This window comes from Dermacentor silvarum, chromosome 5 (genome assembly GCF_013339745.2).
Source record: "Dermacentor silvarum isolate Dsil-2018 chromosome 5, BIME_Dsil_1.4, whole genome shotgun sequence".
NCBI classification, from domain to species: domain Eukaryota; kingdom Metazoa; phylum Arthropoda; class Arachnida; order Ixodida; family Ixodidae; genus Dermacentor; species Dermacentor silvarum.
The window spans coordinates 121,553,546-121,579,138 of NC_051158.1; the positions used below are offsets into that span (position 1 = coordinate 121,553,546).

General features: G+C 47.1%; 1 long non-coding RNA gene across 2 annotated transcripts in view; it reads left to right on the forward strand.

Moving 5' to 3' along the window:
- The first annotated feature begins 13,889 nt into the window (after positions 1-13,889).
- Positions 13,890-25,593, forward strand: part of LOC125945979 (uncharacterized) — a 47,710-nt gene continuing 36,006 nt past the window's right edge. The window contains exon 1 of one of the 2 annotated variants that reach the window (XR_007467287.1): positions 13,890-14,011. This is a non-coding gene — a long non-coding RNA (uncharacterized LOC125945979). Of the gene's footprint in view, positions 14,012-19,390; positions 19,456-25,593 lie in introns of those variants that run through there. The other variant, XR_007467288.1, reaches the window with a different exon arrangement.

Consider the following 25,593-nt stretch of genomic DNA (forward strand, 5'->3'; position numbering starts at 1 on the left):
ATGTATGATTCTAACTTCGTGACCTGACTCTTGTTATGTTGTCATGCCTTCTACCACAACCCAGTTGTCCAAGTTTGGGCCACGAGGCATGTTCGGGGTCGTGAGGCTGTCGTGAGGCTGTCGTGGTGCTTCCAGCGTTGTCATCCGACTGTCGTAACGCCATCGTAGTCATACAGTTGTTGTGGTGTCGTCGCCACGCTGTCGTCTTATCATTGTCATCAGTTCTGTATCATGATCCCATTGTTATCATGCCGTTGTCGTCATGCCACCTTCGTCTTTCCTGCCACTTCAGTCTACCTTCGTCATGGTATTGTATAGTACCGTCGTCATTAATCGTGATTATGCCACACTTGTGCTGCCATCGTCGTCAGGCAGTTGTCAACGTGCCTCCATTTTATGACCAACACCGTAATGTCGTCTTGTTCACTGCCTCCATCGTCACTGCAGCAATCGTCATCCGACTCTCGTCATGCCGCCGTCGTCATAAAGGTTTCGTGATACAGCCACCGTGACGTCATTCTCCCCATACACTCGTCGTTATCTCATTCTCCTCATGCCGTTGTCATGCCATCGTTGTCACTGCATCGTCGTCAAACTGTCGTCGTCATCCGTTCGTTGTCGTAGCGTCAGCGGAATGTCGTCGTGGTGGTTCTGTTGTCGTTATTGCAACTTTTACATCTGACTGTCATCATACTGTTGTCGTCATGCAATCGTCGTCGCACTTTAGTTTTGTCTTGCCACTTTTGTCGCTTTTGCCAATTCATCGACGTCATCGACGCCAAGGAACATTTTGTGTCGTTGGCTTAAGCAAAAAAATACAGGCTAGATGTTGAATACTAACAGCACATTTCCTTTGAAATCAGGCATACATCATACAGCTCAGCACTCGTTTTCAAAAGAAAAAAGCAGTCAGCTCCCACGCCCTGTGGGAATCGATGTTGTGCGACGCAGTGTGCGGAGTGCCTACCAAGTTAACGAAACAACCATGAGAGCACCAAGACGTAGGTGGTTGTTTCATGACCTACATGACAAGCATGTCATGATATTGATGTCATGAGTCTTCAGGAGTCCCTTTATACACCTAAATGACCTTAAGGCGAAAGCCAGTCATGCTCATGACTATGACTTCGACCATCAACCTTTAGCTTTTTTCTTCACTTAATACCAAATGCGACCTCATTCCATTGGTTCTTGAGTGTTATTCTTTTTTTCGCTTAGACATTCTCATTTTTGCTGAGTCATGCTCATGAGGGTGACTTCTACCACCATTCTTTAGTGTTTCCTTCACTTAGTGGCCTCGTCCGAACCCATTTCAGTGGTTTTTGAGTGTTAATCTTTTTTTCGCTGAGTCATTCTCATTTTTGCTGAGTCATGGTCATGACTATGACTTTTACTACAATCGTTTAGTATTTCCTTCAGTTAATGCCCACGTCCGAACCCATTTCAGTGGTTTTTGAGTGTTAATCTTCTTTTCGCTGAGTCATGGTCATAACTATGACTTCTACCGCAATCGGTTAGTGTTTCCTTCATTAATGCCCACATCCGAACCCAGTGGTTTTTGAGTGTTAATCTTTTTTTTTCATTGCTGAGTCATGGTCATGACTATGACTTCTACCAACACCCTTTAGTGTTTCCTTCACTTAGTGCCCACGTCCGAACCTAATCCAGTAGTTTTCGAGTGTTGATCTTTTTTCACTGAGTCATTGTCATTTTTGCTGAGTCATGCTCATGACTATGACTTCTACCAGCATTCTTAAAGGGACACTAATGAGAAATGGGAAGTTCAGCTGTAATAAAAGAGGGACTTTCGGGAATGCATGCAGTTTTTGTTAGGTGCAAAAATATGAGTTATTAGCGGAGAAATTCGTAAACAAAGACCAAATATCTCTTCCTCAATTTCTCTCACCCCAGAATTGGCGCTGAAGCCGTGTCGTCACAGATTTCATTCCTCTCAGCGAATCAGAATGCGCCATGATACGTCACCGCTTGCGTAAACGGCCGAGGCGCTGGCTGCATCATGGCTGCATGGCCGCTGCGTTTGCGTTCGCCGCGATGGATACCGTTGCTGCAGCTGACCTTGCAACGAAGAGGTCGCCAGGGAAGCAGGACTGCATTTCAGCGATATTCAGTGAAACGGAGCGCGAAATGATCCTGCGTGCTCGAGCGGTAGGTGTTTCCGCGTGCGATGCCGGTGAGCCACCGGCCGCGCCAGCGGAAAGCAGAGCTTCGTTTTCGTCGACGGAAGGCGTGTGTCCGGTCCGCCCGGCGACAATGTTCGCGACAGAACAAGCGTAGAAAGTTGCACACGTACTCGGTATGGTGATTTCGTGGCTTTATTTAATGACATTCAGCACTCACCGAGCCGTCAGTTTGCTGCTGCAGGGGCACCGGCAGGGGGTTTAATGAAGGCCGCATTGAGGGAACAGTTGCTCGAGAAAGGACTGGCTTCTGGGGCACGCCAGTATACTTTTTGTAGGGTTATACACATAATCCGAGGGCGAGAAATGCAGAGAGCACACCATCGGTTTCTCTGGCTCTTTTGCCGTTTCAACATCGGCAGAGCACTGAGCCATTGCGAACACCGGGGAGCCGGGGCTCACCGCACGGCACCACATGAAAGGACACAATCGAGCCACACTGCCGCGACCCCTGAGCAAGTACCTTGGGCCCTCAACACTACACACACGAAGCATTTTCTGGCTGTTTCCCGCGAAGTCAATGTTTTCAGAGCCACGCAACACGCAACCAAATACTATAGAGCGGAACAGGCGCGCGCGATGATGCATGGACAAAAAACGAAACTACGAAACTATCACAACCGGATGTATCGCCGTGCCATTTTTTCTTATTTAATTTTGCGATAAACTTGTACTTCCTCACTTGTAACGGTTTAAAAAGTTGGCAACTGCTGTTTATGTACGTTTAAGGTGTATTTCATTTTGCGTTTTATTAACAGCGATAAGTCGCTCTCGACCAATCGTGACCGGCCTGTGTTTGTAATCTCCGACGTCACGAACGTGTAGTGCGGGAAATTCGAAGGGGCGTCAGCACCCATCCTACAGTTTTTCGCTATTTTCACGCTTATTAAACATCTGTTCGCCGTAAGAATGGTATGACTGTGATTGTGATAGGATAATCTACCATTAAAGCGCAACTTCCGGTTTCTCTTTAGTGTCCCTTTAATGTTTTCTTCACTTAGTAACCACGTCTGATATCATTTCAGTGGTGTATGAGTGTTAAAGTAATAAGGGTGTTGTTCACTACATTTCACTTGCCTCTGGTTTCACTCTTTGTAGAGCCACGTGTGTAAATTCAAGTCACGTCACAATGGGTAATCGTTGTGGGTGTCGTGACGATGGCCAGAGCGTGACGATGTAGTGTGGAGTATCTTCGTGCGGTACCGTTGCGAGTGTCGCTGCGAATTCCTTCCTGAGGAATGTCGCTAGCTTTGGGTGGTTAGGCTCTATGTACAGCGGTGAGCACTGTTAGGGTGAACACGCGAGCGCGTGGCCGACGGCACTATCAGCGCCGCGTAACAGCCATCGTTGGAAACATTGGACATGCGCAGCATGTGCTTTGCGAAACACTCTTTCCACCGCGCGCATCACGTCATCGATACGCTTGTTCGTCGTCTGCTAGCCGCATTTTTTGTTCGCTGAGCTGATACCTTCTGCATTTCAAGGTCCATCTGGATTGAAGATTGGCGCGTGAAGGAAAAAAGTGAGTGTAAGAGGGATAATTATTAAACTTTTTATTCAAGAAAATTGCACTTTTGCAATTCAAGTTAAACAAGACCATGAGAACAAATATAAAACATGAGCAAATCTAATAGCGAGTCATGTGACCACTTACAGCAACGACTGCAGCTATTCTGGACGGTAACGAGTCGTAAAGTGATCGAACATATTCCCGATCGGCTTTCAGCCTTTCCCACTCGTTGCTGACTTGCGCCCACAACTGGTCCGAAGTCGCGGAATAAAGGGGCTTCCTTGCCAAAGAAGCTTTCAGACGGCCCCACACGTTTTCTATCACATTCAGGTCCGCTCCTTTCGGAGGCCATTCCAGTAGCTGCATGTGCTGCTCCGCCTGGAACTCCTTGACAGCCCGCGCCGTGTGTATCGGTAACCGGTCCTGTTGGAACAGGTAATCACCGTCTGGGAATAAACTGCTCGCATATGGCAACAGCACATTGTTCAAAATGTTGCAGTATTGTTCCGACGATAAGTGTCCACGTATACGTTGCAGGGGCCCTAAACCATATCTTGAAACAGCACCCCACACGTTCACACTCGATCTCCCACTGGCAGAAACACCTTGCACGTTGTCCGGGTCGTTCCTGCGTGGCATTGTGACGTTAACTAAAAGAATTGCTTTTCAAAGCAGGAAGTTTGCCTCACCGTGTGCCTGGTAGTCTCCAAACACGCAATCTTTGGTCTTGTCGCGTCGAAAACGTCGACTCATCCGAAAAGATGACGCGACCCCACTCTTCTGATGTCCATGCTTCGTGCAGCTCAGCGAACTGCCGTCGTGCGTCCTTGTTTGCCGCCGTTAGTAGTGGCTTCTGCGCTGCGACGCGACTGCGAAGGCCCGCAGTACGCAGGCGGCGTCGAACAGTGGTGTCCGAAACGTCCAAATCCAAGTCCTCGCGTATTGCTGGGGCTGGCAAGAAAGGGTTACGAACAGCAGCTGCAACTATGAGGGCGTCTTCATCGTCTGTGGTAGCTTTAGGGCGGGGCGCGCGGGGTGCATCCTGAATGCGACCTTCATACTTGTAGGCTTGAATTATCCTGTTCACAGTCTTCAGGGGCCTATTAACTAAAGCGCCAATATACCGCTGGGAATAACCTTTCAGGGAAAGATCGACAATTGAGCGCCGTTCATCATCGGGAACCCTAGCCATAATACGATCTGGCGACAGAATGAACGGCTGCGAAAGATGTTTGGTTGTTTTATATACGGCGTTGCATGCACAACAACTTTGAAGGGAACGAATAGACACGCCCCCATAGATATACAAGTTTTTTTGTCTTGTTCTGTTCAAGCACAGATGTTTAAAGAAATCTGAAAATGCAGGATGCATGGGCTAAGAAAACAAAAATGCGGCTAGCAGACGACGAACAAGTGCATTCATGACGTCATGCGCGCGGTGGAACAATTATTTCGTGGAAGGCGTGCTGCGCATGCGCAATGTTTCCAGTGATGACCGTAACGGGGCGCTGACAGTGCCGTCGGCCACGCGCTCGCGTGTTCACCCTAACAGTGCTCACCGCTGTACAGTCTGTAGCCCGTAATCGCCTTGGGCCTAGCTCCCACTTCTTGCAGGCAGATTATGTCTGGAGGGATCAGCGCCGCCTGTATGTATAGTGTGAGTGTAGCGTGTTTGTTGTGCAAGGAACGACAGTTCCAGGGCCATATTGTGAGATTATCTTTTGTTCTGCGTCGCCTATTTGCCATGATGCGAGGTGGTGGTTGTGCTTTCAGCGTCCGAGGTAAGCTTGTTTTTTTGTCATCGGACTCCTGGGATCTCTCTATGGTATGCTTGCGTCTACGCTTCGATTCTTTGTTAAGGGTTTCATGAACGTATCGCTTTAGTTCCTAAAATTCTACCAAAAACTGCTGCATTTGTATTTTAGTTTGCTGCTCTATTTGTTGTTACATTAGTTGCAGTTGTTGTATCATGAGGTTTCCTTCTGGTTGTTGCATACCTGTGTGAACTACAGGATCTTGGTCTGGTGTAGGTGGTAGTTGTGCGTGCCCGTTCTCTTGTGGCTTTTCCTTTGGGCTGACTATTTGCTGTTGTGTAGACTGTACTGTGGGTCTTGTGGTTCCCGTAAGTTGGGCCAGCTGTTTTTCGAGCCAGGCTATTTTGCTCTCATATCTGTCGAGGCGTTGTTTCAGTTGTTTGTTTTCTGTGATTACTCTTTGATACTCTCCTTTTTGTGTAATGCGTGTAGTATGTGTAGCTTTGGGAGCCACGACCTCCGCCCAGCTTGCCTTGGCCGATGATGTCTGTTGGATGTGTCCAAGCCCATGGTTCCCGTCGATGCTTCTGCCGCCTCCTGCTGCCGAAATGTTGTGAGGGTTGTTCTGCAGAGTCGGTGTTTGGTGGCGGTTCCTTGGTGGCGTTCGTGGTCGTCGGTTCAGGGACGGCGAGCGCGACCGGGAGTGGTGCTTGTCATCGTTCGATTTGTAGGCTTCTCCTTCCTCTTCGGAAGAGAACCAGAGGATGTTCTTCGCCTTCTGTGGGTGGTTGTTGTCCCAAGGGATCTTATGGATGTGGTTGGCCTCCAGTTGTGGCTGTTAAGGTTTTGGTGGCTTAAATCTCTTTTTGCAAGTTGGGTCCCCTGTGGGATGGGCTTCCCCGCACAAGTCGCAACTAATAGCACACGGGTGTCCATCTGTTGGATCTGTTAGTCCACACAGCCAGCAAATAGGGCGGTCCGGATGCGTGCAGACGTCTGTGCTGTGTCCTTTCTCTCGGCAGACCTTGCAAACTTGAACTGTGGGTCTGAATGGTTAGCAACGCAGCTCCCCTCCATAATAGTACACGGCTCGAGGTAGTGTGGGATCAAAAAAGGCGATAGCTGCACTTTTCGTTGTGCCGATCATTCGAGCAGTGATGATCTCTACCCCTTGCGTTCTCACACGGAGCTGGGCCATGAGGGTGTCGGTCGAGGTGTTCATCGATACACCGTGGATGACCCTTCTCAGAGTGTCGTCTCCGTTTGCGGCGTAGGTACTGACGGCATGGGCCCTGCTGTTCAATACGAGCGGGCGTATGGGGCGTGCTTTGTCCGCAACTGCCTCATATTTGGTCGATAGGATCGCAATGTTTCATCCCGAATTAATTCTAAGGATGAATTGGTCATCCTTGAAGGCAGCTTGGCATGCATCTATGATTGCTTGCGCGAGCGTGGGAGTGAGAATATTTCTTAGTGGGAGGCCTTGGTTTGGGCGAATGACGATTTTGTAATCGTCCTTAGGCAATGGCGATAGTGTACGCAATTTCTTATAGGTTGACGTGCTCGTTTGAAATTGGTTTCGGGCTCTGCGCTGCCGCGCCTCCTCCCCAAAGCCTCTTGTTTACGTTGTTTGGCGGATTTCACTGCCTGCCAGTTAGCGTTCTCTGCTTCACTCGAGTGGGAAATGTTAGGGTCTTGACTCACCGAGTCAGAGTGGTCTTGAGTTTCGTCCATTTGGTCGTCTGCTGTCCCATCCTGCTGAAGCTGGCGGGATTCTTGATTAGTTTCCGCGTCGAGAGCCATGGCTAGGCGCAGCTGCGACGCGGGAATCCCGGCGTCGGTGCAGCTGCCGACGGCTAACCGAGTTGGCGTTGGGTTAGCGTTCCCCGTGGTGGCGAGCATTGGCGTTGGGTTAGCGTTCCCCGTGGTGGCGAGCTTTGTGGAATCCTCCAGTCCCTCCATGGAACGCTGTCGCTTGCGGGAGAGCGCGGACGCGCTCAGATGAGCTCCTCACCTTTTTCAGCTTTTCAAGCGTAATTCTGCAAGTACGACCATTTTCACCATTCCCAATGGATCCGTGAAGTTCACCAGTATAAGAGGATACCAAACAGACCTGTGAGTGACTGAAACTTTTTATTTTCCGAGCGCTAACGCAGTTCACCAACGTGCGCGCCTCGCTAACCCAAACGCCGCCGGGAACGCGGCCATCGACGCGCCGGCGAGTGTGCGGTGCTCGCGCGTGCACATGTCAACTTCGGCGGCTCCCGAAATGACACTGATACTCACCAGGCTTTCTGAGCTTCCGGATAACAGCCGGGACAGCATGGACTGCCAGGAAATTGACGCGCACGACCCTCCCGGCTCGCACGAGCCTCGGACGCAAACCCACAGAACGGAAAACACCAAGCAGACGGATGGGGACTGACAAACAGTGCTCACGCTCAGGCAGAAGAAAGCCCTAGCACAAGCAAAAAACCAGAAACGCTACTCGGAAAACGCCGGAACATCGACGGCTCACCACACGTCAAGCACACCGGGCCCCGGAAAGCCCAAACGGAAATCTAACTATCGGTGACTGCCCCCTCTTCCCAGAGATGACTTCAAGATCGTTGTGCGTCCACACCAAGGACTGCCCGTCAAAAACTTCACCAGCCCGCAACTAGCGGATGCAGTGACTGCAGCCTGCAATGGTCAAGTAAGCGGAGACCAGTTCCTACTCCGAATCAAACCCGGGTCGAACATTTTTATTGTGTCAACGCCAAGCCAAGAAGTGGCGGACAAAATTCGCCGAATCGCTGAACTGAACTTGAATGAACGCGCGTACGCAGTAAACACATATGTGGCGACCAGCGAAGGAACGAATAAGGGGGTCATACATGGCCTCGAACCACGTACGCCCCCCGATACCCTCAAGGCCAATCTCCGAATACGCACGCAAGGAGTAGAAATAGTTCACGCGCGCATGCTGGGCGACACGAAGACAGCCGTGATCACCTTTTACGGAGATATCACTCCGAGATACGTCTACTATAAAGGTGGGGAGCTCGCATGCTATCCTTACAAGAATACCACACAAGTATGTAAGATATGTCACGAGATAGGTCATCGCTCGGACGTATGCCCTCAACCGGACATAGTGGTGTGCCACACGTGCGGAACGCAGAACCCAGCACCTGATCACGAATGCGCCCCCATATGCAAAGCATGCAGAGAAGGACATTTGACGGGAGACCGCGAATGCAAGAAAAGGCTAAAACCGACAAGCAACCGCTCACTCAAGACCGGAAAGCAACGACAATCCAGAATATACGCAGCAAAGCTAAAACTGCCCGCGCCACCAAGGTGGTTCAGCTCCGAAGATGCCGAACGAAACTCATGGCCGACCCTCACCGACACACAACCAGACTCCCAGACAAGACATCGACTCAGGTCCAGATCCCGATCACGATCCAGTTCCAGGTCCAGATCTAGGTCAAGAAGAAGACAAAACCCAGATCCTCCCACCTTCCAATCCTCTAGGGCCCTGAAACCCGAGACTCCCGGACACAGGGTGGAGGACTCGCAGAAATTCGACAAATCGAAGGTAAGCTGGGCGAGAGTGGTAACCCCTGCTGTTCCCATAACAGATAACCCAGAATATCAAAAAATTATAGCCGTGAACAAACTCCTAAGAGAGAGCCTGCAGGAAATCAAACGAGAGTTGGCGTCCCTAAAGCAACAGCATTCTGCCACTTCTCAAAGCACCGCAAAAGCGGGCACGGCAACGACATCCCCGGCACCGGCATCAAAAGCTCAGACTCCGATAGAAAACGTGCTGGCGCAAATCTCGCAACAAATGCAAAGTATGCAGAATTTCCAACAGCAGTTATACGCAGAATTGCAAAACCTTAAAAGCTATGTACACGAATCAATCTCAAGCTTCAAACAAACAGTGCGTAAACGTACGAGTGGAAGCCCGGGCGCCTCATCGAGCAGACGGCCGCGTCAACTGAATACAACAAAAAGCGAGAACAATGGCGAGTAGCCTAACATGCGCATGAGACCGACTCGAACTATGGCACTGGAATTGCCGCACTTTCAACAAAAAAATCACAGCATATCCACGGGGTGAATGATGATGAGTGGGGCGAAGCTCCGGGGGAACATTAGGGTAAACCACAGCTACGGACGAGAGATAAAGAGAGCGCGCGTCGGGAAGAACGCCCTTGTGCACCGCAGCGCACCTAGCTACGGACGAGAGAGAAAAACGCCGGTACGGTGGCCACCGTAACGCCGGAAGCCTTCTCCGGAAGCCGGAAGCTGGCTTCCGGAACTCGAAGCGGAACCGGAAGCGGAAACGGAAGTCGGCTTCCGGTTATACAATGCATATACATATATATGTATATATGCGTATACACACATATACGGGCACACAACGCCATCTATTGAGCAATTCATAAACTAGAGGTGGCTACATACTACTACTACTACTACTACTACTACTACAGAGGAGGGAACGACCCACACCCTAAGGAGCTTCGCCCCTAAAAAGTGGCGGCCATGCGAAAGTTTATAAACGCGGCTTTGATCAAACCAGATATCATATGCTTACAAGAAATCGGTACCAGGCCAGTTAAGGTACGCGGATACTATACGATTTTTAACCCCGTATTATCCACGTGTGGCAACACTGGTGGCCAGGGACGTCGCAATGAGTACCCACTACGCACAAAACTGTGCCAAGCAGCACCAAATTATAAAAATACATGCCAACAAACGAGGTAGGGCCACAACCATCATAGTAAACATATATAGCCCGCCAAAAGAGAAAGGAGGGGATTTTGAAAATATCCTCGCAGAAACGATCTCCTCACTAGAACGGAAAGACCGACTAGTCTTTTTAGGTGACTTCAACGCGCCTCACACAACCTGGGGTTATAAACGGGACACTACCAAGGGAGCGCTACTATTACAGGTGACAGAGAGATACGGTTTGCAGTTAGAAACGCTTCCAATGGCTCCAACACGCATTGGAAATAGCGTCAGCAGAGATACTTTCCCCGATTTGACATTTACCCTCAACTTGGACAATGTGATTTGGCAAAATCTCGACGAAACCTTAGGGAGCGACCACTACATTATCAGCCTATCAATGGACTCGGCAAAAATCAGACGCACCATCGGGAAAGTAACAATCACGGATTGGTCGGTTTATCGAAACATTCCCTTCCCCGACAACGGGCTAGATAACGCGGAAGAGTGGGTTGCTCACATTCGGGAGGCTCACGGCCGCACCTCTAAACAAATCACCCTTCCAACGGAAAACCCCGTAATTGATACCCATCTCCTGCACCTATGGGATTGCAGGAGGGGCCTCACCAGACGGTGGAAAAGGCAGAGATTAAATCGGAAACTGAGAATCAAAATAGCTGAAATTACTGAAAACGCGAACGACTATGCTAGGAAACTGGAAGCCGAAAACTGGGTCCGGTTTTGCGACTCCATGAGAGGCACACTAACGACAGCAAAAACATGGGCAATACTGCGAAGCATGCTGGAGCCGGAGAATACAAAAACGGTCACTAACAGGACCCTAATAACACTCGCCAAGGAGTTCAAGGGCTCGAACGAAGCCCCCATAAGCTTACTTCGGGAAAAGTACATCGGCACGGTAACCATGGCTCCAGTCATACGGAAGTACAATGGCCCCGCAAATGGGACGCTAGACGCTCCGATATCAAAGGCCGAACTATTCGCAGCGGCGCAATCCGCACGTCGGAACACCGCCCCCGGTCCAGACAAACTAACTTACGCAATGCTACGAAACCTTAGTGACGAGCATCTAGAAAAGCTCACAGACTACTTTAACCGGCAGGTTTGGGACAGGGGAACACTACCGACGCAATGGAAGGAAGCGTCCATAGTTATTATACCAAAGGCCGGGAAAGCCCGCAGCCTGTATAACCTTCGGCCCATATCTGTCACTTCATGTCTAGGAAAACTGTTTGAAAAAGTCATACTAAATAGAAAAACTAACCACCTAGAAGAAATTGACTACCTATCTGACAGCATGTACGGTTTTAGGCAGCATTTATCCACGCAAGACATATTCCTAAGACTGCATGACGAGGTTATCACCAACATCCCAACAGGGGCAGAACACGTAGTGGTGGCATTAGATTTGAAAAGCGCCTTCGACACCATAGCACACGACCTAATCCTGCAAGAACTAAGCAGTATGGCGTGCGGAGAAAAAACCTATAACTACATTCGATCCTTCCTAACGGGCCGAAAAGCCACAATAGGTCTAGGAGAAGTCCAATCTGAAACTCTCGAGATGCCCAATTGTGGAACCCCACAGGGTTCAATATTATCCCCTTTGCTCTTCAATATGGGCATGAACAGGCTAGCTAAAGAGCTGGAAAAAATACCGGACCTAAAATTCGCGCTATACGCAGACTATATCACGCTTTGGGTAACTGAAGGATCCCTGGGGCACAAAGAAAACGTGCTACAAGAAGCTATACAGACAGTACACTACTTTGCAGTAAAGGGCGGTATGGCTTGCGCGCCGGAGAAATCTGAATTCATCAGAATTCACGGCAGAGGGTACCGCAAACCACAATTCTCGCTCCGGCTCGATGGCGAAGAGCTCAAAGAGGCACAAACAATGCGCGTACTCGGCCTTCGCCTTCAAAGTAACAGGCGCGCAGATAAAACAATCAGAACTCTCCGAACGACAGTCAAACAAATCTCTAGAATTATACGAAGAGTGACGAAGCATCGTAGCGGCTTTAGCGAGGCCGAGACTTGGAGACTTGTTGACGCCTTCGTCATCAGCCGCATTACATACAGCCTCCCTTACCAGGAGTTGTGTAAAACGGATCTGGAGCAGACAGACGCCCTTATACGAACGGCCTACAAAGCTGCCATCGGACTCCCTATGAGCACCCCCACGGCTAAACTATGTGCACTGGGGTTGTACACCACCTTCGAAGAACTTAAGGCAGCGGTATTAATATCGCAAAGAGAGCGCCTAAACTTAGCCCCAACCGGGAGAAAGCTGCTAGAAACATTAGGCTACCCCGTACGACCGCACTACTGCGAGGAAGACTTAGTGGCTCTACCTCGAGCGATACGCGAAAACCTCATAGTGGCCCCAGTTCCCAAAAACATGAGCCCATTTTACCACCAGGGCCGGCGCAAGGCTCGGGCACACCAACTTCAAAAAAGATTTGGAAATTGTTCTGAAGCGCTGTACACAGATGCAGCTCCGGGGCCAGGTGGCCATGTAATAGTGGCCACAAGCTCGATGGATCGATCGAAATTGCAAATTAGCGCGACAATTAGGAGCAAATCCATAGGCACGGCGGAGACAGCCGCCGTTGCAATGGCAATTAAGGCCAAAGATGCAGCCGGCCAGCCCTCTGTGATCCTCACGGACTCACAGGTGGCTTGTCGCCGGTTCATGCAAGGCAGAGTACCGGCATGTGCCCTACGCATACTAGGTCACACGCTCCGGGAAACGCACCGTGTCATTTGGTGCCCGGGCCACGCGGGGGTTGCGGGCAATGAAAGGGCAGATGCTCTCTCTCGAGAATTGGCTTGCCGAGCGGGAGTGCGGCCCGAGAAACCCCGATTCGATCCTTTGACATCTCCACGCGACATCCTTGAGCATCAGCGTCTGGAACGCAGAACATACTCGGGGCCCCATCCGAGTCTGAGCGGAGCGGATGCCCGGGATTTGAGACTAATTCAGACAAATACCTACCGGCACCTCGGGCTGTGGCATGCCATTTGGCCTACGGCCTATCCAAGCCACTGTCCATGGTGCTGGGGGAAGCCAACTGTCGCCCACGTAACGTGGGAATTCACGAGTAGGCCCCCAAAATTCAATTCCCCCTGTTGGGGTCCAAATTCACAAATAGGGAGCAGTGGGAGACCATCCTCGCCGGCGCGGACCTGGAGACCCAGAGGGGTCTACTCGACCAGGCCCGGCGAGTAGCTCTGGCCAGTGGAGTCTCGGAATAGGGACCCACCCACCCGCTCCCAACACCCCTTTCCTGTCCCAATCAATAAAATGTTATTCTTCCAGTCCCTCCAAGCAGTCGTAGATGCACTTGGGCGGCGTCCAGGTGTTCCTCGGAACTTCGTGAAGCTGATAGTAGCGTTTTCGGGCGTTTTCAAGCTAAAAATCACTGAAAAATATTACAGCAGATCCACAAGGTGAATGATGATGAGATTGGGCGAAGCTCCTGGAAGTGATTTGTCATCATCATGAGCAACTAAGATCAGAAGTTCGGCGGCGCGCTTCCGGAAAATGTTGGACTACGATCGCCCAGCTTCGCTGTTTCAAGTGTTAGGCGGCTGAGTGCAAGGTTAAGCGTTTTTTTCGTAGGACGACAGCCAGTCCTCGACGTCCTGGTCTTCCGTGCCCGAAATACCGGGGGGTCTCGCAGGCGATTCGGGCCGGGACAAACGGGGGCCGCGAGAGGTGGCGTCGGTTGGGCCGCGTCAGCTTGCATGGTCGAGTGCAACGTGCGTGATCGGAGTTTCAGGGTGCCGGCGATGTGCGTACCCAGAACCTCCACCAAATGTAATGAGGTTTATAGGGCGAGTCTAACAGACAAAAAAATTATGGTGAGGCATTAAAAAAGAAAATAAACGAAAAGCAGACAGGCGGGAGCTCGGAAAAGTACACAGGGGGAATACGATGGTGGCGTTAGAACGCCGGTCTCGTGCCTTCTGGTCGTGATGATGATCGCTTAGCCCGGGATGTCATTGTCTTCATTCCTTCACTATAATATATATATATATATATAGCCCTTTATATAGGCTTGTGAAGACATGAGGTGCTCAGTTGCCCACATCTTTATTTGAGTGGTCCCTCATGTTTAGGCGAGCGCGAGTGAGTGGCCTAATGCGACGATTCCCAGGATCTTAGCATCAGCGCACCTACAAGTTTCAGGGATGACTCAAATAAACACGGCGAAAACGGATCGCCTCACGTTATCCCACAAAACTATATGTCGAAATGTATTATTTCACTAAACAACATCATTGCGGTTTCTTTTCGCTACTACATATTTGTTGCACATGGACATCCAATACTGTAAGGCTACCGGGACAAGTTTCTTTGGGCAATTTGGTTCTCGCATTGAAAAAAATAAATAACCTTAGATGAGTGACTCATATTATAGCAAATATAGTATGCGACAATTGCGACCGTTCTAATATCTGTGAAACACGCATGAGGTGCTTTTTTTTAAATGTCGATTTATAAAGCTAGCTTTTCTTTTTGTTTTTTGTTTTAGTGTTACCTCGGCGGTTGCTGTAGAATTTTCCGTATGGCAATCAATATGGTGCACACATACGGTCTCATTTTTATTCATTCGTAAACACACATCGAGACATTTCGTATTCCATGCCTGGGTATTTTGAAAGGTTAACCTGTGTGCTGTGAATCATCTGTCGGTGTCTTCGACATTAAAAAAAGTTGGCATAGCTTCAATAACAGGAGTGTTTTTATTATTCGTTCGCTGTGTTAACACCGTTATGTAAAATATGCATGTGTCGCATTGCACTCCCCCTGCTTCCATTGCGTATAAATATACGCCCCAGCAATCTCTACCACTTTCAACCTCTTCTGCTACATTGGCGCCCGAAGAAATCGAACCTACTCAGAAGGTTAGGAATGATTTATATTTCAAAATTATAGATGAAGAGAATATGCCCAGTCATAAAACAGACATATGATAGCTTAGAAGGTGCTACGAAATTTTGCGTGGGAGAGATGCGGGCGAAGACAGTAGCAAGCATTTCTTGTCTTTTTTATATTTCCGTGCTGTTGTCAAAAAGGTCAGCTAATAAAATCAACTAGAAGTTCTAAAATCAACAAAACCTACTTTCATGATTACGCATCTTCAAGATTTAGCACAACGTTAAATTACGCACAAAATTTCGGCGGTGTGTAATCGCTACAGAAAACTGTGCCTTATTCTAGGAAGCCTGTGTGTTTTGTAGACATACATAAAATACGCATGAATTCGTGGCCTACGACACGCATAAGAGAACATTCCAAAAGAAATTACAATCATGTGATTAGGCTTTACACAAAAGGTGATAGCAAGGCTTAGTGTTACGGTTGAACTTTAAGGACGGTGTTCCAACTACACGCGGATCCAACTAACGCCGACGCGGCATACGCGGGTGCGCCAAAATATTTGGCAATCTTATAAGCCTTAACACAGTGTGTAGGGCATATAATGAGATCACAAAGGGGATACAACGCTGGCCCTAAGGAATTTGGGCAGTAAATTTATATCACTTTCAGGTTTGAGCCGTGATATTGCCTGCCATTTTAAATATTTATTATGAGAAGATGTAACGTAGGAGTCATCCGCTGTGAAAATCATGGTTCGTGACATTAGTTTGTCAACTGCGATTCTCAATCTCTTCGGAATAATTTAGTGAGGAAAGAAAGACCTGACCTGAAATACGTTAGTGATTCAATAGTATGGCCATATAACCCGCATATGCGGCATGAATAAGCATACAGCATAAATGTGCCTAAATATATGTGGAGCCCCATGATGACGCCGACAGCGCTAAGTTGCATGGATGGTCTACATAATGGCTATCACAAGAATACTGCTGTCGCCATGATCACAGCAACCTGTGATCAAATACATCATCGCTAACTACACCATTGCTTCGCTTCACGCACTTCTTTATATAACAAATTTTTCCTAATGCTTTGTTGCAATAATGACATTGCTGGTAGGTGGAAAGCCCATGAGAACATTAGACCTTATTGGAGCTGTAGAACCGGGTTTCTTCAAAAGCAATTGTTTATATTTATATTGAGACTGCTTGTAAATAACTTAAGTAGCACGGTTAGAATGACCTCCTGCTTCAATGTGATATTTTGATATACTTTACAATGTTTAGGTACAATTCATTTATAAATGGATTATACAATCCATTTATAATATTTTGGTACGATTAACGTAAAAATTGGAGTCAATACCTGTTTGGGATCAAATATAATGCAGCAATACTGCTTATAATATTAAACGTAGAATCCCTGTTTGAAAAATTGCAATAGGAGTGTAAAATAAAGAAGCTTGCCACGAAAGTATTTTTACCATCACCGTTTCTAATGCAAGACAACTGTTCCTAACACACAGCACAAGAGTGCTTTTATTCAAACACATATGTAAAATGTGCATGAACACTTGGTCTGCGACGAAGCTCCGGACAATTTTCTTGATGGAAATTTGAAAAAAAAAGAGAATCACGTGATGAGACAAATACACAGGTGTATATCTTTCTATTATTTTCTAAAGCATTACTCAGTTTAGAGTTGCACATTAGATTGGAAATTAATAATATAGCTCACTGTTCGTGATATCACTACTGGAGTTATACAGTTTTCCTTAGCATCGTTTTCATAATGCTAATCTTCACGGTCCAGCCGGTTTACTATTCCTTGAATTGTGACGTCCCATACGGGAAGGGTATACTAAAATATATGACAGACATAATGTATGTTAGGATGTTTTCATGCCTTGTATGTATTTTCAATCTAAATTTTGCACGGTAGGTTGTCCTGAAACAAATGCTGAACTGGTTGATGCGCACACCTCTCACCCTGATTAATACATTTGTCTATCACTGTAGGAAATCCCCTTTAGATGTTACAGGGCAAAACGTGACCAAACGAACATATACACTAAATTAATTTGAACTAACTGCCACCATTTATTACTTAAGGGCAGGGGTCTGTTAAAATAAAGTGGTTGACATATGCCATTATTACTGAATACTCGAGTTAATCATGAAAACGCTGCTTCACACATGTTGATACCACCTTATATGCTAGCACCTTTGCAGCTTTTCTTGTAGATCATATATACCTTCTTTCCGTGTTTTTACCGTCGCTATCATTGATGCAAATAATTTGTTTGAAAAACAAATATATAAAATATTTTATAGGAACACATGAGTTGAAAAACTACAGTAAGAGTAAGAATTTACAAGACTGCAACAATGGAGATAGTGAAGTGGGCTGATCACATCCACCAGCCCGATGATTACTCATCGTCCTTGCCAACGTCGTGTGGCTTCGCTGACTTCAATGTCTGTGCCGAGACGCTTCATGCTAAAAGTACCTTAAATTATTTTCTAAAGCAATCATCACTATCGCTCTGTTAAAAGTTAATGAGGAAAGGTACAACGCATTGCGTTGTGTTTGGTGGTTTGTCATTATACGATGCCCGCTAAACCACGGGACATGAAAAAAACTCCTGCGCTTGTGTAGTTCAAGCCCCGCTCTAGTCCTGCGTTTAATGTACCTCCAATCCTGCTCAAATTCTGTGCTTGTGTAGCTCAAATTCAGCGTTACTGCAGCTCCACTAACGTGAAACCTGGGGAAGTGCGAAGCAGTCATGCGCTGGTGTTTCCCTTATGTTATACTTGTCCTGTTCTTTCACAGGCGGAGGAATTGAGCTCTTGTGGTGTGGCGGCACACTCACTTGCGTTGCGCCGATACCAGATTGGCCTTTAGGAAGCGATTTTCACGAATTTCTGGTAATTCCCACATATCCATGGCTCATACCCGCATCTCCAATGCGGGTATGCGCCACACGTGATTTTATTATTGTTAATGATGAAGTAACTGACGAGCATGTGACGTATTGATGTCTTGACCTAACAGTCGTGTTAGTCATACACAGTTACCGTTCCATGCAAATTTTGGCATATACCAAGTGAACGAGGTGCGAGTTTTCTGCAGATCGTGTTTTTACGCGTGACCATGACGACATGACATAACATTAGAAGCCGACATGCTCGGGTGCCTAAAGTGCTTCACACTTGAAAGTTGACAAACGTAGTGCTGTCTATAGTGTCCTGCTAGCTCTGGTTTTGCGCAACGCATTACCCAGAAAGGTCACGTGTAATTACAGCGTCATCGAAAGTAACGTTATCGTCAGAACCATATTATACGAATACATGCTGTTACTCATTATCGGCGTCAGATCACTGCATGTCACGTGTTAGGATGTATATTTTTTGATCCCATCACTTATAACGTTCTCTTACCACCGAAGTCACTTCAAAGCTGGTGGACAACTTTCTGTGGCAATATGATGAGAACTGTCTATGCAAATTAAAAACGGGTCATAGGTGGCTTGCGGGAAAGCCCACTTCCAGTTTCCTGCCTGGTGTTTTCCCCCTATTGCTGAAAAAGTGTCCCGAAAATATTTTTTTTATTTTTGTTGATTAAGCTTGTTCTTTATGTGTTTTGCAGATTTAGATAGAAAATAGACATTTTTCTGGGTTTTTATATGTACCGTCATTAAAGGGTTAAGCAGATTGAATGAAATATTCTTTGGGAATGATGACCCACTTGTTATTATAGAGCGGCATGCAAAGCAGTCTTGTGGACAGGTAGGACGAGACGATGAAAAAGTAATTGGTTAGTCCCTCAGGAGAAAAATACTTTTACTGACGCGGTACTGGTGACGTGACCTTAGGGCAACGTAGTCATCACGGCACTCTGGCACAATAGCGGTCGTTTATAATACGCAGTAATTGACATCACCTTGCACGAGCGCTTCCATCAGTAAGGCGATAGCGTCTGGCGGCATATTAAAAGAGAAAATTGGGAATTATATCACATAGTGTCAAAGTCAGAACGCATGTCTAGCTAATTCTCTTATATAGATACCTATATATATATATATATATATATATATTACTAATAAACTGACGTGGTGGTAGTTCGAATGTCATCGAAAAATGTGCAAATGTTTCGTGAGCAATTTTTTCAAAAGAAACAGGACCCAAACACAGGCTAACAAAATTTGGTGTCCCGTAGCTGATTGGTTATTGCAAAGTGTTTTATCCAGTTGCGTAGTTTCGTTGGTTCTGCGTTCAGATGTAATGGGGTGTGTATAAAGAGCTAAATATACAAACCCTAAGCACTCATGGCACAAAAACTATCACTGGCGTAAGTAAAAAGTTAAGTCATAATGATGACTATGATCTATAATCGATGATGTGCCGTTGCACGATCACATCACGAATCATCACACGAGCGCATGTGGTCATTATTTAAGGTTGTTAAATTGCACTCTCAAGGGGAAGTTTTAGCTAAGGGGCTACTACCTAAGTAGATGCGAAAGCATAAATAATTATTCTTGGCAACCACTGCACTTAAGTTTATTAGGTTTGTGGCGTTTAAGAAAATTAAAATCTAGTGACTGTTGTAAGCAAATTTTGAATCAGGCCGTCATCTTTTAATAAAAATTCCTAAAACTCGCAAATTTCGAGAAAACAAAACTCACAGTTACAACTTTGTAACCAGCTTTGAAGAACGATATTTCAATTATAATAATTGCATGTAATAGTACATATGAAGCGTACAAACTTTAGGTATTATACATGGCCCTCAAATACGTGAATAATATGTGAGTAGAGCTTTTCAAAACCTTCGTGAACATTGTAACAATTTCGCGCAAGATTTAAATTATTATACTGAATTTTTCAGCATTGGATGTTCTGACGGATGCAGTTTACCCAACTGCGATAAATGTTCTTTGTGCAGTGTTGCGGATTTATAAACTTCGTGCTTCCGTCTCCTTTAAACTTACCAATTTTCGCCAAATCTCGTAAAAATTGGCCCAGACGGCGTCCCACAAAAGTAATTTTGCGTTTTGAATGCATTTTAGCAGGCGGTGTCGTAGTTGGGGTGGGGCTAAAGCTTCCCCTCCCATCTCCAGGCGTGTACCGAAACCCTCATTCCTTAACCCTGACATCTAAGAATGAGGTATGATAGGCGGTGGCATATCCCGTCACATTATGCAGTCCCCCCAAAATATCCTCTACGTTTTGGCCAAGGCGCGAAAGACTATGCGCAATCTATAAGTAACTAGCGAGCTAATATCTGTTCAGAGTACGTCTGTGACACTCATTTGATACCCACTGCAATATTTTATTCGGTACTTTAAATCTTGGCCAAGCTGTTTGAAGTGCCAGGATTTGACAGCGAGAATTTCAGACAGCTTGAAAGGATAGTCAAACCACGAAAGCAAAAAATAAAACTTACCCCTCGTAAATAGGCTCGTATGTTCACTTCATTCCTTCGTTGCGTCGCATGTTGTCGTGTACAGCAATAACTAGATTTTGCCGACGTCTGCTTTAATCAGCTCAAAGTACCAATACTCTACTTAAGTTCTAATGTTGAGGCAACACTTCGTATAACTGTGGGTGCGCGCAAAAGTGCAGCATAAATTGAGCTTTGGTAATAATCAACAGTCATGGATAGAAATAATAAAAATAAGATCGTCTTAAGCCTACAAGTAGTTCGCTTCAGAAAAACTGAGTAGCGTAAGCGTGTATGTGAATTGCGGCCAAAGTACGAAACAAAGGCAGGCACCAGCTAATGAACAACAGAACAAAGAGCCTTGCACACCAAGGGGTGCTATGCAGGATGCGCCCAGTTTCTCGTTCGCACGAGTTTTACCCGAGTTTTCTCGATGGCAGTCACTGATCGGAGATAGCAAGGAACGTGCAATAAGAGCAGGCAAAAAGAAATGTCGAGATAAAGCCGCGTATGACAACATGATCGAGCGCACCCTGCGCAACACAGTGCTTCCGCGCTTCAAGCACAGAGGACTGCGCAACAAAACGCGCCAGCGCCGCGCATTGTTATCAACGTATTATCGCAATTTAGCAATACCGTGACTGTCCCGCTGTCTATCTGCACACTTGCCGTGAGCCGCTTGCCACGCCATTCTCGGGCGCGTCAAGGGCGTGCCTCCTCTTTCGAGCATTATCTTTCTATCCTACGTCGAGTGCGAACAAGGAACATGCGGTGCATTCTTGCACCTACACTTTCCCTCAATCGAATACATTGAAATACAACAAATAAAATAACAAACAATTTATTTCTTAAAGTATCGGTTTTTTGTTTTGAATGCTATAAATTTGTGATGACAAACGGATATCGAGTGAAGTATTAATTTTGAACTTTTTTTGCCGCGAGTGGCGACAGTGGGGCGAAAGCTTATACCCGTGCCACACTGGGCAATGTAAAGTGCACTTTGAGCGAGTGCACTTCAGCGCGCTGAGTTTCACTTTGGCGGTGCGCTGCTACACGAGAAAGAAAAGTGTTCTTTCAAATTGATGGCCATGGCAACCGGGAGTCAGACGGGAAAGCATATATTTAGTAATATAAACATGCGCGCCCGAAAACAGTTCATTATTGGTAGAAACAACATTTACAATCCACCTTTATAAGCGCCGGCAACGACGGCAACTTGACCAGCAACAGTCAAAACGACTCGATCCGCCAAACAACTGCGCAGTCATTATCCGGCGTGGTCGTGAACAGCCCGAGAGCGAGAGCAGTTTTTTTTTTTTTGCTGTTGTTTTTTTTTTGCGGTTTGGCACATTTTATTATCTTGTAATGTTAGCAATTTAAAACAATGTGATCAAAAATTGCTCCTGACTCTTCTTTCAATATCACTTTATGTATCTTCTAAGCATTGCTAGCGAGGCTACACACTTCGCCGCCGCGAAGTGAGTTCGCCGAACACACTCGCCGGCGAGTGCACTTTGCAGTGAGTGTCACTAAGCGTTCCCGTGTGGCAGCCTGCGAATGACACTAGCCGCGAAGTGCACTCGCTGAAAGTACACTTTTCTTTGCCCGTGTGGCACGGGTATTACAAGCGGACACGAGCACGAGAGAGTTCATAGGGTGAGCAGTCGCCAGGGGCGCTGCAGTGCTTTTCTCGATAAAATCGATGTGATTATGACGCATAAAGTCAGTCATGACAATGATCTGTTCATTCCCTGTCTATTAGGGGAATGGCAACGCAGCGCTGCGGCATGGCTGTTCACCGCAGGTGCTTTCACTGAGGCGGCTGTTAAGGCCGCCGCTTTACCAACTGAAACGACACTCTAGCCATAGAGACGGGGGCAATGGCTGTCGCTACGAAATTGCTGTGCGGTAATGTAATGTCCGTAGTGACGCAGCACAGTGAAAATGCACCAGTTTATCTGCGTGCGCGAAGTCTCTGCGATGCATTGCGAAGAAGAGCGTGCTATCGAGCGACACAATTCATCGCTTGTCATCGCTTGCCAAGTGAAGGTGCCTCCGTGCGCATGTTCGCAGAATTTGAGTGTGTTGTTCACTCCAATGTGCTTGGCGATTGCATCTGCTGCTGAGCTAACAGTGATCGCAGATGGATATCGTAACGACAGCACAGCAATCGCATTTTGGCGGGTGAGGGCTCTTGTGTGCAGTTTGGATGTCTGCCAGGGGGGTGAATCTTCCTATACCTCCCATTGGTTGTTTTATAGCAGACGCTCAGTCGACGCTAGCGCCAAGGCGCACTTCAGTTAGGCCCTAGCGGATAGATGACGGTACCACGGTGGCGAAAAAAAGAAAAAAAGAAAGAAAAGCGGCGCGATTTTTTTTACCCTCCCCCTTTCGCTATAGAACTTTTTTTCTTCCTTTTTTTATGATAACGTTGTTCCGCTCTTTTCTCCTTTCTCTCTTGACTTTCCTATTCTTCCTCGCAAGCCTCGTCTCGCCCTCCCCTCATGCCACGCGCAATGCTCTTTTTTTTTATTTAGCTGTCCGCGGCGCGCTTTTTTTTTTTTTTTTTGTCGCGGGCGTTATCAGACGCACCACCGGACCGAAGCGCGTGCTCCGCGCTTCTCTCCTGTCCGGCCGTGACATTCGTGCATTCGTGCTGCGTGCTTGCGCGCAGTGGATTCTTTTTGCGTTTTCATGCACGCAATCCCGTTCATTATTACGATCAAGCAAGCATGTGCCCAAATTATATTAAAAAATAATTGCACTTACAACACAACAGTTCTTTGGACTCACTTAATTGTGTTCGTTTGCGAAAACCAGAATTGGAGCAGACGGTGCAACACACTATAGAATGCAACAAAACGAGGATGGTGTTCCATGTTCGCACATGTAACACATGTCGCACATGTTCCATGTTCGCACAGAACATTTATTGTAATTGATCTAATGGCCAATGCGCAGAATAGCTTCTCACGGCCTGCTTCTCGCTCGGTCCATAAAATCCGCCTCCGTTAAGGGCACCGAGCATATTCTGCGGTTGTTGACCTTGTCTCTGGGCAAACCCATTAGGTCCATCCTTCCAGCGCAGGTTAAAAACGCTTCCATCCTGAAGAACAGTGAAGATCATAAATTATAACATCGCAGCTGGAACATACAAAACAGAACTCGTTTCGCATCGCGGCCGAGTACTAGTTGTGATATGCAAGCCTTAATTCTCAGAAACGCATTTTTAAACGATTGCGACCAATTAGATAGAAATAAGTGCAAAGCGCACACCTACACACGTGTTCCTTGCGATACGCACAGGTGGTACTATATTTATCAGGAGCATTTTGTTCGCTGCTTGTTGGCACAACGATTTACAGCATCGTTGTGGTGTTTTCAAATCAGCCAAATGTTGCCTCACCACCGGACAGCCATGTACGACTGCGCACCATTACTATCACAAATAAAAACCGGGAAGTAAATAACACGGTGCTCACCTGTTGTCTTTAGGGATGCGGTAGAATTTCACGCCGCATGGCTCACTTCGTCTTGATGTGTTCGTACACCACTGAACCTCACACAAACAGCGACAGCTGCGAGACATGGCGAAAAAAAAGCCGACAAACGTGCAACGGTAGGTTATCACAGGGTTACCACTGCTAGCACGGAAGGCGAAAAACTGACCGTAGGCTCTATTCTAGACACGCATGGCGGCTGCACGGCCGCCATTATCCGCCATCTTGGCTGTCTCATTGGCTGTCCAGAGGTCACGTGTTTTGAAATTTGTGCCGGGAAACGGAAGTTTTGCAAAATGCAATTTTGCGTTCTCATCAGAATGACGAAACGTGACGTGGAGCTGCAAGTTCTATCGACTAATACTTTTTTGTGGTCCTTGGCACCTATATTGCGACTTTAGCGCTTTAAAAAGAAAGTGGACGGTAGCGTGCAGAAGCCCGTGCAGTGCATCTGCGATTTCGCGAATATGTGGTGGCGTTCCAAGATAGCCGGCATGTCAGCTTGTTAATTGGCTGAAGGAATATCCCGCGAGGAGCGTCACAGGAAGGGCTGTTTCGTAAACGTCAATTTGACGTTGCGTGACGTTGCGCTGGGCCGCCATTGCAGAGATTTTCCGCCATAATTTGTGCTGCGACGAGCCGCGCGAATTATGGTAATGAGCGGCCATATGCAACGGCGGTCGAGAGGCATGCGTATCGCCGCATTTTCCCTGTCATTTGGGGCCATGAAAATCTTTTGTTCACAACGCGTGCTCATAGCATTTGCATCGCTCTCGGGTGGTGTTGGCATTTGTGTTTTGAACCATCATTTCTATTAAAAACACGTTTATTTGAAATAATATGGTTTGAAACTAGCAACCTTCTTGCGACTTTTTGCACTTTTCGCTACTGCGTTTGTATTGTAATCAATATTAATGTCTTTTCGCGTCATCAAAGGCCATGACAACGGCGAATTTTTAATTTATAAAAATAAATGTACGCAAGGCGGCGTCTTGATGTTTCCTCTCGCGGGGCGAGTAAGCAGCGAAATGTTTTTTTCCTTCCTCCATGGAAGTGAACAAGAGATGGCAGTGCCGGCGCTTGCGTCGCGCAAGCGGATACCTGTGGCGCGCGCAACGCTATCGATGATATTCGGCCGCTTCTCAGCCAGACGAGTCGGGCTGAGTCACTTGCGGTTCACGAGATAGCGATCACGCGGCCTAGAGCGTGCGCTGATCATCACTGGCAGGTCGCGTATATGTTGTCTCAAGGTAGAAAGCAAGCGCGTGGGCGCCAATATACGATGACTCATTCCGTTTCCCGAGGACACGCATCCTAGCTAATGAAGCAGACGACAGGTTTTGCGCATGCAGACGACGGAAGCGGGAAACGATTTTGATGATATAATCGTACGCTTTGAGCTAGCTGCTTTATTTTTACTGGGGAGGAAAACTGTTTTGATTTATCAAGAATGCTAGGTTCAATGCCTACATTACTGTTTCTTAGGCGAAACGTAAAATTTGCGTCACGTTACGAAAGCAAAACGGGGCTATTAGCGCCATTT